The sequence below is a fragment of the Euprymna scolopes genome, chromosome 14 (genome assembly GCF_053919585.1).
Source record: "Euprymna scolopes isolate OS-2025 chromosome 14, ASM5391958v1, whole genome shotgun sequence".
In the NCBI taxonomy this organism is placed as follows: domain Eukaryota; kingdom Metazoa; phylum Mollusca; class Cephalopoda; order Sepiida; family Sepiolidae; genus Euprymna; species Euprymna scolopes.
The window spans coordinates 112,955,924-112,977,105 of record NC_136495.1 but is presented as its reverse complement, the minus strand read 5'-3'; positions in this window follow the sequence as shown (position 1 = coordinate 112,977,105).

Sequence of the window (21,182 nt, the reverse complement as noted above, 5' to 3'; positions counted from 1 at the left end):
TTACTACGCCCGCACGGTTCAACGTTTACAGCATATCAAAATTAGTGAAACCATTAGCTTCTAAACTCACTCATAAATACGATGCGTCAAACTTTTCAAGATTACGTGATGGAAATAAATTCATAGAAAATAAAAATAAAATATTTAATAAGTAGGCGTATGCTATCTGTGAACATAAGTTATTTATAAAAGAGATTGTAGAATGTTAACCACCGCAGTTAGCCTGATGAGCTTAGCAAACTGGGAAAAATAAGTTACTGTTTAGCTTGCTTATTATATGTATACTGTAGAACCCCGGAATACGACATAAAAAATTAGTAACAAAATACAGTACAGTTATAATACACATGTATATAATCAAATAAAATTATAAATAACACCGAAAGGCGGGGAAAACACCGTAACCAGGGACCGGAAATACATTGTATTCCACGTAAAAGTTTTCTATTTCAAGTTCTTTACATCTTCAAATATTTATTCATGGTGTTTGGTTTGGTTGATTTATTTTATGGCATATCAACCCTTTGTGAGTTATTTAATGCAGAATCCAGTAATTTCGGAGAGACATTTTTATGCTTCGAATTCTTTATATCTTCAGATATTCATTTTTGATCTTTAGTTTGGTTGTTTTGTTTGATAGCATATCAACCTTTTTCGGTATTTAATGTCGATTTTAGAAAATAAGTATTTTGTGTCAAATTTTTTTTATTTTTAAATATGTATTCACCTATTTGGTCATTTTATAAAAAAAATTATATTTTTTTTGTTTTTGTTTTTCTTTCTGCAAAACATGATTGAGTTATTTTAAGGGAAGGGCAAAAATGACAGCAATGTTTGGTTCATTTTAGGTCGGAAAGCTAATATCTTCAGACGGCCTGATCTGTTAGAATCAAATGACTTACAGGTAGTTGTCACGATGACTAATGTATATTGAAAGATTCAGTTATTTGGCTTAGTATTCGATTGAGCTATAATCTGTGGTATCCCCAGTACAGCATTCACAACAAAAACTCGTCTACCTATAACCAATTTAATTAATCTTCTTTTCTTTACGTGTGCACTTAAAATTAAACGGAACTTTCATAAGCGAAGTTTCTTCCCAAGATCCACTATTGTAGTGTGACACACGGCACCATAGTGCAAGTCCAGTGTAAACAAATTCTTGTGGAGCCATCCTCTTATATAATAAAATTCTGTCCAGATTTAACCATCATTACAAATCCTGCCTGTGCTCCCTTACTATACACTTGACAAACTCATTAAGATGATTGAAGTCTGTCTTTTTACTCGTAGAACGTATGTTGCGCGTTCGAGTTTTGTCAGCCAGAAAAAAAACAAAAAAACTCGTACACTTCGTTTTTGTATAAAAATATAAACACTTTTATTTTCTGTTTCTTTCGTTACTGCCTCATAATGCTAGAGACGGAGGGTGCGAACCGGAAAATGGATGGATGGAGCTACGTTTGTGCGATGTTGATTGCCGGCTGACTGTAGACTTTTTCCTTCTTTTTGCCTTTTTTTCCGGGCTATATATGTGACCTGCTTTTGCCTCACCTTTGATAGCTGCCCGCCTCGAATAGTTGTACTTTCACCACTAACGGCATCAGTTCTGACAACCTAACCCTATCTTTCAGTGCGTTTGCTACCAGCTGTCGGGCGTGCGTTTGCATGTGTGCACCTTCAATAAGTGACACTCGGGGCCATGTTTTAAATGATCTGTTCCCTTTGACTGAGGTTAGGACCGAGTTCTGTGTAGTCCTATCAGGTCCATCCGCCCAGGCTGCTGCCTCCAAGTTTGCGGGGTTGGGTTTAAGTTTATTTGTTTACTGCTTTAATCGCTCCATACCGCGGAATATCGATGAAACTGCCCAGGCAATTTTAAATGGCTCAATGTTCCCCCTTTTTAGGGGCACTGAATCCATTTACCCACCTTCCCGAGTTTGTGTCACATCTTCCTGTGGCGGAAAGGAAGTAAATGCCAACAACTCATTAAAGCTCGAGTGAAGCGTGACACAATGGGGTTCGTCAGTATATAATTGCATATCATTTATAGTTATTTGATGCAGGGTAAACTACTTATTAAGACCCAGTGGTGACTCGAAGATAAATGGTTAAAGAGACAGTCAGTTGAACGATGATCTCTGCCACGACATCACTGAAAACAATGGACGTAAAGGGTAAAAATTGTTAAGAGCAATTGATTACAGCTCAACAAGTATTTGTTTACATTAGATTTGAAGACGAGCAAACTGAAGCAAACACACACATATATATATATATATATATATATATATATATAGGTTTATGAATATATATAATACTTTTTTAAATACCTACAGACACTAGTGTTTCATCCTTTTGGGAATAATCAGTGCAAGATGTCACGATTACCGCCGGTCGGGAAATTCAAACCCGGGCACGAACCTATCTCTGACTCCATTAGCAAGGAACAAACCTACACGGCCAAATTTAACCGTAAGAAATATCGTTGAAATTTAAACATTTATTTTTAAATGTTGAGACATCCGACATCCGAGTAATCAAATGTTTATAACATCATGATCTGCGTATGCGAGCTTAAGCTAACGACTTTCATTTCAAATGTAAAGTGCTCAACAATAAGAACTGAGTTATTAAAGGGGCTGATATAATTATTACTAAAATATATATTTTTTTTTTAATACTTACGGACGCTAGTGTTTCATTCTTTCGGGAATCATGAGTGCAGGGTTTCACGATTACCGCCGGTCAGGAGATTCGAATGCGGCTATAAAGCCAGCTCTGACCTCATTAGCAAGTAACAAACATGCACACGCGCACGCGCACACACACATACACGACGCACACACACGCACACGCACACACACACGCACACGCCCCCCCCCCACACACGCACATATCCTCATGCTTCGTAGGTCGCACAGTCATTACCTCTTCGTCTCTTAATAGAGCTCTCTCGAAAGCTGATATTATTGGTGTACATATATTCGTTGTGATTTGTACTGGAGTGGGTAGAATCGCCGATAACGAACACAGATGCTGAATGTTCTTAGGCAAACGGAGACCAAATTAGGCGTAGATCTGTTTTCCTATACATCCCGTGCGGAAAGGATGCAGGATAGTGTTTTATCGGTTGAACCATGTTTTCAGGCCGTTATATAAAACCGCAAGTTTCAGCTGATTCATTAAAATGAGTTATTACACCAGAGCAGATTCCGGAAGGCGTCTTGAACGCCGGTTGGAGTTTCTGACTCAGTAGATTTTACTTTCTAAAACCCAAAACCTCGAATGATGCAAAAAAAACATGTTCTCCTTTTTTTTTTCTTTAAGTATTCTTATTTTTGTTCTTGCTGAGGATGGCTCATCCAACCGTATGCCAGACATTCACTCCGCATTTTGTTGACTCCAATCGTGTGATTTTTAAAAGATTCAATCACTTTTTTTTCTCTGTGCGGCTCAGAATCAAGAACGCTAAGCATGTCACGCCGAAAACATCTCGACAGTAAATATACAAGGCTGCTTCGACTAGCCTACAATATATCCTGGAGAAGTAACCCAACAAACAAGTCATTATATGGTTCCTTACTTCGTGTTTCCAATATTGTGAGAGAGAGACGTCTAGCACTTGCCGATCATATTAGTCGCCATGATGAACCGGAAGAAAGACTCGTACTTTGGACTCCAGACGCAAATAAGAGAGTTGGACGTCCGTGTGTTACACTGAAACACATTATTGAAGAGGAAACTGGTCTGATAGGAACTGAGCTGGTTGCTGCAACCGGAATTTGTTCACGTTTCAACTGCGCCTACTGACATTGGATGAAACAACGACGACGACGACGACGACGACGACGACAGTCTCTTTTAAGCACAATTGTTTGTAACTCTCTTGCACTTATTTCACCGGGTATATTTTGTAAATTCTTTTTCATGACTCCGGTTGCTCCTATAATTACTGGACTGAAAAAAAATCTTTTTTAAGATTTCAGTTTGTTTTCATGTAGTACATAAGACCCTGGTATTTCGTTATCTTCTTACTTCTTAACTCTGTTTAATGTACCATCATTAGAAACATTGATTTCAACTAGGGTTGCTATCTTCTTCATGTACTATATTTAACACTTCTATTTTCTACATATCTAGTTGAAAGGATTGCACAATCATAGTGGATGGTGTATGACTTGTTCTCAACACTTTCTTTTGGTTATGTTCCCATGATATTTGGTCTTATACTGGATATTTAACTTCATTCAGCGGATATATTCACATATATTCACATGCATTCAATCGTGTTGCATTGTATAGTAGCCGTCCTCTACTATACACTTACATTTGGATGACAGGTGACTCTCTACTTCTGTGTGGCAGAACCTGCACATGTTGTTGCTGTTTCTGACTGTTACTTATTCACTTTTCGCATGAACCGGGTTGTTTTTGTTGACACTCGGCTCCCTGATATCTTTCCAGTTAGGATTATTTCTAGAAAGACATAGGGTACTTATGGGATAGACAAACCGGACTTGAACTTGGTTATACCGGCTTGCCAGTTAACTATTTAGCCACAGTCGTCTCCCTGTTGTCGTTGTTAAGATATTAGAGGGTTGCAGACGATGCCAATTTTCAAATAATTTCTCTCTCTCTCTCTCTCTCTCTCTCTCTCTCTCTCTCTCTCTCTCTCTCTCAACTGGACAGGAATATAGTTTTGTTTTGTTTTGTTTACTGAGATAGATGTTTTCATGTGATGCTAATTTTTAAATTGACAATCTATCTATCTATCTATCTATCTATCTATCTATCTATCTATCTATCTATCTATCTATCTATCTATTGTAGACCCGTACTAGGGGTCACAAATGAAAGAAACCACAAATAGTGTAAAGTGTATAAATATAATATGTAATTATCATAAAGAATACAGGCGCCACTAAAGTGATATGGGAGGAACGTGTTCGTAGCATGCGGTTAAATATGGTATGAATGTCTCCATCTAGTCTCTGAAACCAGTGGTATTCATAGGACTGGTTGACTCCACTTAGTTCTCAAATAGCGGCTATTTGTACCTCAGAACATACCCCCTCTGAGTTTTTCATTCCCCTGGAATGATTGTATAGCTCTTTTTCCTGGGATGTATCTCTATCGGGTCGATCATTTTCCTTTCTCTGGAGGACCGGCGTTGTCCGGCTGCTTGTAGTGTTACCAGATCGAACGTGTCATATATCTGGTCCATTACCTCTTCTTGTTCAGCAGGAGGTTGTCTTTCGTCATCGTTTCTGAATTTGGTTCAAATGCTTCTTGTGATCCGGGAAATTCTTGAATCATTCTCGTCAGCCAGTTGTTGTAGACCCGTGCTAGGGGTCACAAATGAAAGAAACCACAAGTAGTGTAAAGCGTATAAATATAATATGTATTTATCATAAAGAATACAGGCACCACTAAAGTGGTATGAGAGGAACGTGTTTGTAGCATGCGGTTAAACATGTTATGAATGTCTCCATCTAGTCTCTGAAACCAATGGTATTCTTAGGACTGGCTTAGTTCTCAAATAGGGGTGATTTGTACCACACAACACTATATGTCTATCTTTCTATCTGCCTGTCTCTCTCCCTCTTTCTCTCTCTCTGCCCCCTCTCTCTCCCATATGATGGGCTGAAATATTTCCTTGTTTCAAATGTTCATAAAAGAACATGATTACAAAATAACTTTAGATGAGTGAATTACATACCATTATGGTTCATGTTGTTTTGAATATTGGAACTTTTCACGTAGTTCTCTAAAGTTCACTATAATTCTTTGAACGATGTCCCATAGAATTGCATTGACTCTCTGAATTATTGCTGCATTTAAATTTTCTAGTGTCGCTACTCGTTGATAAAGTTGTGTATCAAGTTACCACATCGAAACAACATGGCTAAATTCGAGGAACTTGAAGACCACCCATCATCTCTTCGCAGAAAAACAAGGGACCCTGAAATACGTTACACGGAGATGATTCATAATAAACGTCTAGAAGTATGCAAGCAATCTACTGCCATATTATTGCAAGCACACATCACTAAAATTACAAACGACGACTTTAGAATAGAAAAGCTTCTCAAGAATTAAGCAATAATACACGTCGAAATTACACGTTCAACACTAGACAGTAACCATTGAACTGTGGAGCGATGGTTCACCATGATTATGCAATCCCTACAGCTACATATTTAAAAATGGAGCTGTTAAACCTTACATAATGATATGGGACAAAAGGAAGAAGGTAGCAACCTTAGTATAACTCAGTGTCCCTAGTGATACTGGCTAAAGCAGAGCTGAGAGGGAGAAGATAACGAAATCTCAAGGTTTTATGTACGATATGAAAAGGAAATATTTCTAGAATGTTCTGTCATGTGTGTAGCTTATCATGTATTTTCATATGCTAGCAGGTCATCCAGCGTTGTCCGCTCGTAAAATACGTTTAAATATGATATTTTAATTTATACAGATTTTGTACTTATTATTATTATTATTATTATTATTATTATTAATAATAATGATCATTATTAGTCTTATTATTATTATTAACATATTATTATCATTTATATATCATTATTTATTATTATTATTATTATTATTATTAATATTAATAATAATAATCATTATTATTATTATTTATTATTATTATTATCAATTATATATTAATAATAATAATAATCATTATTATTATTTATTATTATTATCAATTATTATTATTATTATTATTATTATTATTATTATTATTATTATTATTATTATTATTATAGACCAAGTTTTCTTTTCGAGTTTGACTCCTGAGCAACTATATTATCGGCTAAAGATCAAATCGATTTTGTTGCACACTGTAGATAAAAAAATAGTAGAGGAGTTTGGTAGAGACGGTTCCTAAGAAAGATAAACAATTTCACTTTATCTATCTATCTATCTATCTATCTATCTATATATCTATCTATCTATCTATCTATCTCATTGTCTCTCCCTCTCTCTTCTCTCTCTCTCTCTCTCTCTCTCTATATATATATATATATATATATATATATATATATACTAGACTACCCGTGACCCCTTGGGTCAGTATGCTATATTAGCTATGGAATTCATGTATCAGCGTGACACTTGTGACGTAAAGAAAATAGGTTTTTTTTTTGACATAACAAAAACATTTCTATGAAAGTATATTAAAATGAAAAATCACGGGCGGATCACTCAAACATGAAAAAAAATCCTCCCTATTTGTGTAAAGTTACCAATTTTTGCAAATAATCGCTCAAAAATCGAAAATTAAACATGATTTTCCTACGAATCGAACGCCATTTAGCAGCAAAAACGCACATGAACCTACCGATGAGAAATATAAGAATGAAAACCCCATATTGGAATTCAAGTTATAGAAACTTAAAATCCAAAAAAAAAAAAAAATAATTAATAAAACCTGAAGCAAAAAAAAAATAAAGCCTGAATAAATAAAATAAAATAAAACTAATATTGAAACAGATTAATAAATGTATCAACAAATTCGCCCTTCTCACACAACTATTTTGTATCTAGAAATGTAAATAAAAATAAAAAAAGAAGAAAGGAAAGAAGGAAGGAAAAGGGACGGATAGAGAGTAGTAGTAGTAGTAGTAGTCTTGGCTTTACTACAATTGTTCTTATGTTTGTCAACGGGTTAAAGCTGTTTAGTTGTAAGAAAATAGCGACATTATAGTTGTAATAAAAAATAGTTGCAAAACACCCCTACCCTTCCCATGTTAAATAATAATTTCGAAATAATAACGTTAATATTTCAGTGCGCAGGTCAAAATCTGCAAAAGAAAGGATTTGTGTTTATTTGTTTACGTTGTTATGGGTTAATGTTTATGCGCGCATGCGCAACCGGATGTCGTAAACCAGAAAGTGGGTTACATCACTCGTTAGAAGGTCATTTATGTTTTATAATTATATAGATAGATATGCATGTATGCATGTATATATATATATATACATATATATATATATATATATATATATATATATATATATATATAATATTAAATGAAAGAAGAGGAATTAAAGTCATATATAACTTTATTATATCATTAGAACAATAAGGAAAAATTAAGGGAAAAATTAAGAAACAACCTTTATAGACCATGCCATTTCGAAACTAAATGCTTTTTATTGGAAGAGGAGATGGGCCAGAATTATACAAAATGCAAATATAGGAAAAACTGGCTTGATGTTATTTAGATATGAAATTAGAATGAAACGAATTGGATAATATGATAATAATTAAAAGTAGGTACAACATATAGGGGTAAATCGGAAGGGTAGTATGTATATAGGAAAACCTCATCAGTATGCCCTGTATTTAAGAATTCAGGTGAAAAGTCATCTCCCTCTCAGTACAGACCAATAAGTCTCCTGTGTGTCATGAGTAAGTTGTTGGAATCCATATTAAATAAAGAAGTAGTCAACCACCTCAACAGAAACAACCTTCTTAGTGACATGCAATATGGTTTCCGCTCTGCAAGATCTACAGCAAATGTGCTAACGGTTATATCACATAGGATTAGTGAATCTCTTGACAAAGGTTTCCTTTCCAGGGCAATTGCTCTCGACATATCAAAGGCCTTCGATAAAATATGGCATAAGGGCCTACTTCACAACATTTCCAGGTACGGTATTACTGGATATATTTTCTCAATCATTAAATCATTTCTCTTTGATAGGTTGATAAGAGTACTGGTTGATGGGCAGAAATCAGAGGCCCACAGTATTAATGCTGGAGTCCCCCAGGCGTTCATCCTGGGCCCAACTCTCTTCCTGATCTACATCAATGATCTGCCAAAACACATACTTAAATCATTCGTTGACATCTATGCTGATGGCACTACCATCTATCGCAACACATCAAAGGCCGTAAATGACAAATTTCTCTCTGATTCTCTCTCCTCTGATCTTGAGCGCGTGGTACAATGGGGGAAGAGGTAGCTGGTCACTTTTAATTCATCTAAAACCAAGCTTCTATCTTTACATCATCAACGCTCTGATCCTCATCTGGTATAAATTAAAATGGATGGCTCTTGTCTTGGGGAGGCTCCATGTTTTGACAAGCTTCTGGGTTTAACTTTTACTCCTGATCTGAAATGGAACACGTACATCAAATCTGTTGCCAGGGTCGCTGGGAAAATGGTGGGATCCTTCTACCGCCCCAGAAGATATCTCACTACTGATGCAATTCTCTATCTGTATAAAAGCCAAGTACGTCCAAGGATGGAGTACTGCTGCCACATATAGACAGGAGCTGCTAAAAACAGCCTATCCTGCCTTGACAGAGTACAAAATAGACTTCGTGGTTTGATGGGGGTGCCTTTTTCTCTTCCCTGCAGCCTCTCTCCCACAGAAGAGACGTTGCGAGCCTGTCTTTGTTTTATCGTTATTTCCATGGCAAGTGCTCGTCTGAGCTCCAATCTCTGGTCACCCCCTCGCCAATCTTTCACGAGAAACACCCGTCTGGCTGAAACTACTGTCAATAATTTCCCCCACTCTTTATCTGTGCCTAAATCCAAACGTAGATTCCATGAGCAGAGCTTGTTTCTCAGAAGTGCACGATTGTGGAACTCTCTTCCATTCGCCTGTTTCCCACCTGACTACAACTTGGATGTCTTCAAATCCAACATAAACAAATTCCTGACAAACCGCTCCCTTAAGTAAGACACTCTATCAAATCTCCAATACTACAATACTATCTCATTGATTACTGTACACGCAATAATCCTTATCCCTGAGTGGCCTCCGGGCCTTGATAAGTAGTGACCCCCATGTAATATATATATATATATATATATATATATATATATATATATATAGGTAACTACGAAATAATGGAGATCATTAAAGAAGGGTCAATAATAAAAGAAGAAAGAAAAATAAGAGAAGATATTTAAAAAGTAGGCGATACGGAAATAGATATAAATGGATAAAATTGAATAAAAATGAAAAAGATTTGAAAGTGGAGAAATGAATGTTCTGCACACTATGCCAAGATGATCCCGGCGTGAATGCTTAATAATGTTTTTCACCACTTGTGGCTGAACTTGTGGCCACTCTTCTAACACGACTGAATACCATTTGACTTTTTCTTTCTTAGAACTGCACGTCTGTGGAACTTTCTACCGCTTGCCTGTGTCCCTCCTGACATTAATATGGATGTCTTCAAGTCCAACATAAACAAATTCCTGATGAACCGCCCCTTAAGTGATGACACTTTATCAAATCTCCAATACTAACGAATACTGCAACACTATTCCATTGATTACTGTACACAAAATAACCCTTATCTCCGAGTGGCTTCTGAGCCTTGATAAGAGGTGACCTCCATGTAAAAAAAAAGGCCAACAAGTACGCCCACTACACGGTTGACTCTCTGAAGTTTGCCAACTTTGAGTTGTTCGCCGCTTTAGATAAGAACATGGGTCGCCAACAAACTGTGTGACTGTTATATTATTAAAAGAAGGCTCTACTGGGGTTGCTCCGGTTCTCTTCAAGCTCTACATTAAATGCCGTAGCGAAGCTTGCTTCCCCGACTGTTGGAAAATTGCTTCTGTTGTATTAGTTTACAAGAATTCTAGCGAAAGAACTGACCCACTCAATTATTGCCCCGTTAGAATCCTCCTTCTCTTCACCAAAATCTGCGCCCTTAATCAATCAAGTACTGGTCCGCCACGTCATAGACAATAAACTTTTATCCGATCGACATTATGGACTTAAACAGGCTCATTCTACTTCAGATATCTTAACTGTTATCTCCGAACGTATATACCAAAACATCTAGAGCTAGACCAGTAGAACTAGACATATCTAAGGCATTTAACAAGGTTTAGCACGATCGCCCTCTCATGAAAATAAAATGGGAGGAGTAAATTATCTGGAATCAAACTTATTGCTACTATCTCCGTGAAATAATTTGGTGGGGAGGGTGGGAGGCAGAAATATCGGAAAGAATGTAATAATTTTCTATACTAAGTAAAAAAAGCAAAATGTTTTGTTTTTTTTAATCAAACAAGCTGTTGAAAGTGGTGATAGTGTTTAGTGGAAAAGATAACATTTTCAGTTACCTAGAAATAATTTAAGAATCTATAGGGGAAAGGGTGAGATCGCTTTATTGTATGTGTAGAAAATAAAGGGAATTCTTGTTTTCTAATAACTTTTTCAAACAAACAATAGAACCTGTACAGTATTACGATATACTTCGCAAATTTCTTTTTTCAGTTAATCTAACGTTATTATTTTTAATATTACCATGGATAAGAACAAAAAAATGCATTTTCAATATTTGACAATTAATTTACGGCATCGGAAAATGTTTTTATCAGACGCCTCGAGAATCCTATTCTTATTTCTCGCCGATCTCATTTTAGGATGCGGGTGGTCTGAAGTTGTTGTCTGGCTTGGTATTTGCTTACTTGCTTCCCTAATCAATAAAAGTTGTTTCGTGGGTGGCTAGGAAAAGGCGACTGTTTTTACCTTCTACTTTAAATTCTACTGTCACTAAATAAAGTCACTCACTCCAACTAGCACGCTAACTATTTATTATCTATAACATGTTCAATTGGGTTTGAGCTATGTGTTTCTTCCTGCTACGCTTCTCTTTGGGGGATGACAGTGGCTAAGTTGATTACCGACTGTGACAGACATGAAAATTGTTAGACAAAATGTTTTACTATATGCTTTAAAAATAAAGATACAAGATTCAATTTGAAATTTATTTATCGTCAAATTGCACTTTTATAAATTTTACAAAGTAATGTATAAAAATTTAATTTAAATTGAATCAAAAAATTACGTTTGATTTGTTTTATGTAATGTACATTCTGTTGCACTTTTATTTTTAAATCATTGAAAATTTTATATCTATATCATTAATTGCTAAATGAAAGATAATATTTTTAAAGTGCACCAAAATGTACATTACATAAAATAAACCCAAGGTAATTTTTGGATTCAATTTAAATTAAATCTCATACCTCACTTTGTAAAATTTATAAAAGTGCACTTTGAAGATAAATAAATTTCAAATTGAATCTTGTACCTTTATTTTTAAAGCTTATAGTAAAAACATTTTTTTAACAATTTTCATGCCTTGGATGAAATGCTTTTCTAACTTGTATCTTATATTTTTAAGATTATATTTTAAAACTCTCCTTCTCTCTATTTCAGTTTGTATTTCTCCTCACACAACAACTCATTTTTGCAACCCCCTTTTTGGATTATTACAGATCTGAATATTCTCTGTTTCAGTTTGTATTTCTCCTCACACAGCAACTCATTTTTGCAACACCCCTCTTTGTATTATTACAGGTCTGAATACTCTGTTTCAGTTTGTATTTCTCCTCACACCACAACTTATTTTTGCAACCCCCTCTTTGTAATACAGGTCTGAATAATGAGAAAATGTGATTTTTTTAACAAAAATTTTAAAATAACTTTTTTAGATTAAATTTTTTAAACTTCTTTCATAATAGAAAATCTTTAAAATTTAATAAGGAACATATTTCATATAGGTTTCAGTACATAACGAGAAAAATAGACATGAAAATTTCAAAAGGCGTGTATAACTGGTTACGGTCAATAGTAGTCCTCGCCAGCGAAAGTCTTTGTTATTGTTATTCTATTATTATTATTATTATTTAAAAAATTTTGCGTCCTGCACGTCTGCGTGAGGACTAATATATACATACATATGTATATATATATATATACATATATATATACATATATATATATACATACATATGTATACATATATATATACATACATATATATACATATATATACATACATATATATACATACATATATACACATATATACATATATACATGCATACATATATATACATATGTATACATATATATAAATATATATACATATATATACGTATATACATATATATATACATATATACATATACATATATGTACATATATATACATATATATCCATATATACATATATATACATATATACATATATATACATATATACATATATATACATACATATGTATACATACATATATATACATATATACATATATATATACATATATATATACATATATATTTATACATATATATACATACATATATATACATATATATATATATATATACTAGCTGTATATACCCGCGCACGCGCGTGTGTGTAATCTGAGAATCTATAATCGCTACATTCTTTATATTTGATTATGCTTTTTCTAAATTTCATCTATTTTTAAAGCAAAGAAAAAAAGAAAGAATTTTCCAAGTAACATTAAGTGATTCTGACATTTGCGGTATCGGATTTGTATAACATACTTTTTTATAGGTGTTTTGCGCAATGTATGTACATACGTTTTGTTTTATAAATACATATATTATTATTATTATTATTATTATTATTATTATTATTATTATTATTATTATTATTACATTGGCAGCCACATCTGCACGTTTGGTTGATTTACTTTTTATATTATCGGCGAAATAAATCTACTTTGAGAAAAAATATTACTCATAACGTTGCTCATAATTCGTTCTAGATTTGCCCAGATAAACCCCCTCCATAAAATAACTTTCCGAAAGGTTAAATTCATTTGCCCCCGAATAGCAAATACTGTCGACATAAAAACTAAAAGATTTAATCGCAAAATCGCCCGCCATCGAGTGCATTAAAGATTGCTCCCTCAAAAGAATGTGATTTGCGTTTCAAAAATTTTATACTTATTCGTGCAATAACATTTCAATCTACAAGTTATATCATAATGATTTGTATGACGTAAGTATTTTAGACTATTATTGCCATTATGTTTTTGTCACTCCAGACCTGGCATATTTCCACCACCGAAGCATACTGGGCCTATGTTTAGATATATAGATTATCTATATATCTATAAAATGAAATTGTGTGTGTCTGTGTGTTTACATTTCCCTAACAAATTACTCTGTCAATGTTCAGTCTACACATTCGAGATTTGACTTAAGGGGTATTGAGATTTGGGAAAATCTTTTTAATCGGTTTTCGCCAGAAATTTGACTGTCAAGGGGTCCAACGATTTTACTTGTTAAGACTCTACCAAACTCCTCCGACAATTTTGGGTCTGATGAAAAAAAATAGTAGAATTGTTTATTACAAGAAATAAAAGGTCAATCGGAAGAAAAAAGACATAAGCGTGACACACGAAATAACACACACGCTATCGCATTAATATATATCTTTCTGCAAATTGTTGGCCTGTGAAAACGCACTTTCATCTTTAACTTGTTGATCCAAATCCGATAATTTTTATAAATTTTTTGTTCTTGCTGATTATAAGGATCTGTTCTTATCAAATCTTCTCAGTTTTTCAGTTTAAAATTCCTCTAAAAATCGAAGTTATTCTTTAATATACTCGTTACTTTCTTAGATTTATTTTCTTCCAGTCGAAACTTTTTTCTTTCTTTTTTTTGTGATATTCCATTTATCCCCAGTGGAATTGCAGTTGTTTCCCTTGTTAGTGCCTGGTAGTTTCCAAAATGGCGCTTTCTAATTCTCCTAATCTGCTTTATTTTAAAGTAGACAATCACACACACGCATACACATAAGTATATTTATTCCAAGTTAAAAAATATCCAAAAGTAAAAACCATTGAATTTCAACGAGGTTGTTGAAAGTTCACAAATAAAAAAGCAAGATATTATTTTATTCAATTTAGGTACCGTAAGCTGGGATGACTCTAGCCACCCGGGGTGACTTTGAGCCATTAAGAAAAATAAAAATAAAGATAATAAGGCGTAAATAGTATATAATCTCTGCATTTTTAAACATACTTTCTAGGTTCTATAAGATTTCACAATGTGACAGATACATTGTGGTGCAGCAGTAAATATTACTGCTGAGAAATCTTCAATTGCAAATAGTCGCTTGGCTGTATGATTTTTTTCTGCTGAAATTTTCAAACTTCTGTGAGTACAAAGAATATTTTTCATTGTGTTGTTAAGATTTCCTTATATTAAGCAATAAGAATACACACTATGAAGAGTTAAACCACACTATTAGTGAGATTGAACAACTAGCAAAAGTCACCCCACAGTGTGCGGGCATGTGTGGGGTTACTTTGACCACCACAGTTCTGCATAAAGTTTAAAATTGAATATTTTATTTTAACAAGGTATTTCATCTTTTAAGCTTTATTTGCCTGTTAAAAATTTGTTTCAGTCAGCAAAATGCCAAGATCATATCGACCAGTGCAAGGAGGGAGACGCTACCATTCAACTGCCCTCTTCAAGAGGGGTGTTTGGTATCCAGAAATAATTGTGAACAGTACAAAATTTCTACAAGTCTTATGCTGGCAAGAACAGCAACAGGACAAACACTGCCAGTGTACGTTGTGTACAAAGCAAAACAATTCTGGCCAACATGGACTGAAGGTAGGCCAGACAAAGTTCGCTATAATCGTACCAAATCTGAATGGTTCGATCACATCACTTTCAAAGATTGGTTTGACTCTGTGGCACTTACATACTTTATAAAGCTGCAAGGAATACAATTCCCTCATTGGTGACAACTTGTCATCACACTTCAGTGAAGACATTCTAAGGCAATGTGAAAAGAATGGCATTCAGTTAATTTGCCTTCCACCAAATGCAACACATGTGTCAGCCACTGGATGTTGCTTTCTTTGCACCAATGAAGGTGGCGCAGAGACAACTTCTCTTCGGGATCAAGAATGTAGATAAAAATCTCAAAGCACTATCTCAAAAAACTTGTTTCCAAAACGTTTAAAAAACCTCATGGAAGAAGAACTAACAAACCAAAAAAGATCTTCTTGTCGCAGGCTTCAAGAAATGTGGAATATTTCCTCTTGATGAGAGTCAGGTTCTGAAATGCATTTCATAAATTCCATCTGATCCGTCGGAGTCAATCAGTAAGGTCTTTATTTCGGATCTCAAAAGACTTCGATATTGAAAAACATTTGGAACAACCAACGCCGAGCGAAAAAACTGGAAATTGCTCCGGGAAAGAGCAGTTCAATAAGGCCTGCAGTAACATCCAAGAAATAGCAGAGATGCCTTCCGTGACAGCAAGTCTCCAGGTCTTTCGGCGGTTCAAATAGTGCCAGCTCCCAGTTCTCCAGCAGAAGATCCTGCCACAGATACTGTTATAAGTCATACAGAGTCACGAGAAAACGAAAGGACAACCAAAAGACAGACAGAATATTTTCGACCTTTCTGCGTAAAAAATGGCTGGTACCGTATCAGCATATGTCAAATATGTGAAGATTCGATAAAGCTTGTTTGTTAATAGATATTAAGTTATAAAGTGTTCTGGTCATTTCAAAATATATACTAAAATCAATGTGTGATTTTACTTTGGCCACCTAGAATATCTGCCAATAATTACTAAGCATGTAATATTTGACAACATGTCCTTTGTTCTGCGTCTTCCTGCTCACTTTCTTTATAATTCAATACCTGCAGAAATTTTGTGTGTACCTTATCTAAATATCACAATCATAGACCAAAGTCGCCCCAGATTACGGTATACATAATTACTATAAGTCGCTGCAAGAAAAGACATCGTCAAGCGACAATGAAATGGAGACCGAAACAATAGAAAAAGAGAAAAAAAGAAAGGAAAAAATATTCTAGACCTATTCTTAAAACAGAGCTACCAGACATGCATGTTTTTTTAGAGAGGGACACTAGTTTAATCAGTTATAATGAAAGTGTGTTTCCTCTCTTAAATTATGCCAGAACGCCCGGTATTATATGCGTTCAGAAGTAACGAATAAGCCAAGCAAAAGCCAGATATGAGAGGGGAAGGTTAGAGGTTCGAGGCTCTTTTAATTTTTCTGTCCCCCATGGCAACGTGTCAATATGCCCTTTAATGTTTTATGCTAAACTTTAACACACACACACACACATACATATATGTATACACATACATACATATATATACATATATATATATATATATATATATATATATATATATATATATATATATACACGCACATATATATATATGCACACACACACACATATATATTTATATATATATATATATATATATATATAAGTGATGGGACGATTCTAATATATTTCCGATTCCGATACGATTACCGATTCTAATTTCTATACTTTATGAATCTCTTAATACTTAACTATAGAGTCTTCATTTGTTTCGATTACCGTGAAAAATGCAATGCTAAGTGTGCAAATGTATTCTCATGCGTAAAAATACACTTATGGGCTATGATATATCGATTTTAGTTTTACTGGTAATTTGAAATCAATAAATATTATTTTAGCATTTTACCAGCAGTGGAAGACTTTACTTTAAACAAAATCCAATAAAAATTAAAAAAAAAAAACATAATTAAAAGAATCGTTTTTGGCATCGAAAAATAGGCACAAAATTTTCCGACTCCGATACCGATTCCGATGTCCTCAAATGTTCCGATTTTATCGATTCCAGATTCCGATTATACGAAACAACACACACGCACACACACACACGCACACACACACACACACACACAAGTTTAATGATTAAAGTTAAATTCTGTGGATTAATATATATATATACTAGCATGGGTGCCCGGCGTTGCCCGGGTGTTTAGAGGTGTATGCTGAGCAAAAAAAAAAGGGGGTAATTTTTTAAACTTTGACCCCTATTATGACCCCTGAAAATTTATTGTTTTGGCCTCAAATCAAGTTATTACGTTAGATCCATGTCCACGGAACCTATATCTAAAATTTCAAGGGTGTAGACCCAAAATTGTCGGAGGAGTTTGGTAGAGTTCTTAAAGGTCAAATCGTTGAAATTTGACCCCTTAACAGCCAAATTTCTGGCTGACACCCGTCACATCGATTTTCCCAAATCTCAGTACCCGGTATTTCAAATTTCGAGTCTATAGACTTAAAATTGACAGAGTTATTGCGTAGGGAAATGTACACAGACAGACAGACACACAGACAGACAGACAGACAGACACGTTCACTTTTATAGATATATAGATATATATGTTATAAAATATATATGACGATGTACCTCTCAGACACAAGATTCGTTACCTACAGAGGTATACAAAATAAGGAGCTATGCAGCAAGATGGTTGTTTAGATTATATTTAAATTTCTGCATATTGATGCAATCGGGAAAATAGAGAACACTTCGAGGAAAGACGCTACAAGAGAAGGAAGCCTTCTGGAATCTGAAGATCTCTACAGCGAAGGGGTGGGATTTTGCTGGCTGTCGGGTTGTTCGGGAGTATTAGCCTCACAAGTGTTCAAGTGAAACGTTCGTCGAGGCAAATATCATTGAAGTAATTGTAAAACAAGCAGACAATGCACTATTTCGGTGATGGGACAGAGGTTAGAGTTTGATAGACAGTGTGGTACCTATGAGATTAAGGTTTCTTTTTTTTTTTTTTTTTTTTTTTTTGCTTGATTAATCCTGTCTCAGAGGTAGTTTAGTTGTCGATGTGCCAGTCCAGATGTGACAACAATATTGCATGTATGAGAAAATTGATGCTCGTTAAAAATGACGCAAGTAATGAAGATATCGCTGGTAAAAATGGCACCGGAAAAAATAGATAAGTAAGAAAATATCATCGATAAATATAGCATACGTGGATTAATAAAAAAAAAAATGATGCATAGCAAAGACAGGTTTTGATAGAGGCTACGTTCCTCCTAATATTTTAAAATAGGTGTTTTGTTTCCCAACCATTCTAATTTGCTTTTCTATATCTTTGGTGTGTGTTTGTGGGGGGGGGTCTTATCCTCTACTTTTTAGACGGGAGCTAAGTCCTCTGCTCTTTAAAAATAAGTATAAAATCTTATGCTGCGTCTAAGCAAGTAAAATAGATTATTCTAAATCTTTTTTATCGGGGGTAGAGACCGGCTACTTTCTCGCCCCTAGTTTTAAATAAGGGTATTTAGTGCATTCCCTCTGCAAGAGATATGACACCAAGGTCGGAAAGTGGATTGAGAAGTCAGTGATCCGCGGAAGGGCACTCTGACCGGCAAAAAGTGTACCCTTATCATTCTCCGGTAAGAGCGCCTCAGGCGATTATCAATAAACTAACCCTTTCTCAAAGAGAGAAGGCAAAGCCTGAGAGGGTGGACCTGCTAGAACTACACAGAAGTAGCATTACACCGAAATCAACAGGAAACAGGTCATTACAGGAATGCTCTAATCTCTTTTGACTTGGGTGGTGGGGTCTGAGGATAAAAATCTCTAAAGCCTAATTTTAAATAAGCGTTAAATATCTTTAAATAAGTTACTACTCAGTAAAAATCGTAAATAATAATAATAAACAAACACAATAACAAATAACTTCTACCAAACGCAGTAGAATTTTATTAAGGGTTTATCGACATGCATAATTTCAACGTGCTGAAACTTAACACAAAAAAGTCCCCCTTGCCAATTAACTGCTGGAAGCAAAATTACTGTTCTTTTGTCCTTTTGGATCATTATTTATTTATTTTGAATGTTTAAAGTTTCTGGTAATTAGGAAAATGAAAAGTGCGCCTGTTGTTGAGTTGCTATTATAATGGCATTACGATATCGTTTGAAAAGCTGGTACACTTAATACCTTGACCCAGCAGGATGAATTTCCAGCGTTTTCATGAAACTGAAGGTATCGATGAGAGATAAAACTCATCTATGGTATCTTCTGAGTATACGTGTGCGTATATATGTGTATGTTGCGTTAAAATAGCCGTTGTGTATTATGTTTTCACAATATACAAACAAAAACGTACGCACGGTCGCACACATACAGCAATTTATTTGCTCTTTGCTTTTCATTCACATACATTTTGCTGTGATAACAACATCAAATTAAAATTATTCTCTTCATCGAACCATTTTTTGGGTGGAGGGGGGGGGGTCACTTTGATTTTCGTTTCTAACAATACTAAAGCCCGGATATGTAATAAATAGGTTGTCGCCATTTTTTTTTTTTTTTTTTAATAGACTCGATGAACTAAACTAGCGTTATATTTCGGTCGAGTAACTTTCTCTTTCCTCGGTCACATCCTTCGTGGGCGCCGACCGACATTACTGAAGAAATACTACGTCGCGCCTCTGGATTTTCGCTTGATTTTCTGTTATTAAAAAGAACCTTAAAAAGAATGAAAGCGTTGTCTGCTTCGACAATCGACAGACGACTTTCATTTGGCCCGCCTTCGCCACAAACAAATATGGCGATTGTTGTCTTCTAACTGTAGTGAAACACACCGACAGATTTCTTTATTTAAAAAAAAAAAAAACAATCTTTTACTTGCTATTTACCTGCCTCCATCCCCCGAGGACAACAGGGGGGTGTGGTCGAGCTTAATATAGGATGTAGTCATTTCTGAACGTTCCTAAGTTGTAACAATTTCTATTTATATTGGGTTGGAAAAGTAAATTCCTGCTGTTGATTGTATCGTGCAACTTTACTATAGTATGCCTTGGAAAATATGAATTTTAGAAAAAAAAAACATTATTACGTACTTACATATCATGCTGAAATTAGTATAAATTCCAAAAATTACGAAAAGTGGTTCAGTAAAATAATAACTATAAGTAAAATTAGAATTTTTGGAAGATGCGATTTTTCACTGTAAATTAACCTTTTAGGAGATAGAAAACGTGGAGAGATAACTGCATTTTATCATTTAAGTTGATTTGCGCAGAATCCAGTGACACTATCTTTCAGATCGGCCATCTTGCTTTTTTTTCTTGATCTACTGCCCGCTTTATTATTTAGTTATTATCTTTTCGAAAATCAGCTCTAACCCGTCTTGTACTGGACCATTTTCCGTACATTTTGGAATTTGCACTAATTTTTACATGACACGTAAATAAAGTTTGTTTTTTTTTTCCCCCTTAAATGCCTTTGTTAGAAAATGCACTATTGGGTCGGACGACAAACTATAGTAAATTGGCCCGATTTTTTTTTTTTTAATTTAAAATGTTTCATAAAAGATATCAGTCAATGCATCAAGTAGTTATAACTTGTTATGGATGTTGAATATCGTTCAATAATTTCGTATGAATCAGATGGTTATTGTTGGCATTCGTATCTCCGATATTTTTCTAGTTAGAATTCTTTCTAGAAAGATATCGGGTACGTATGGGGGGGTCATATAAAAAGTTGCTGACACGC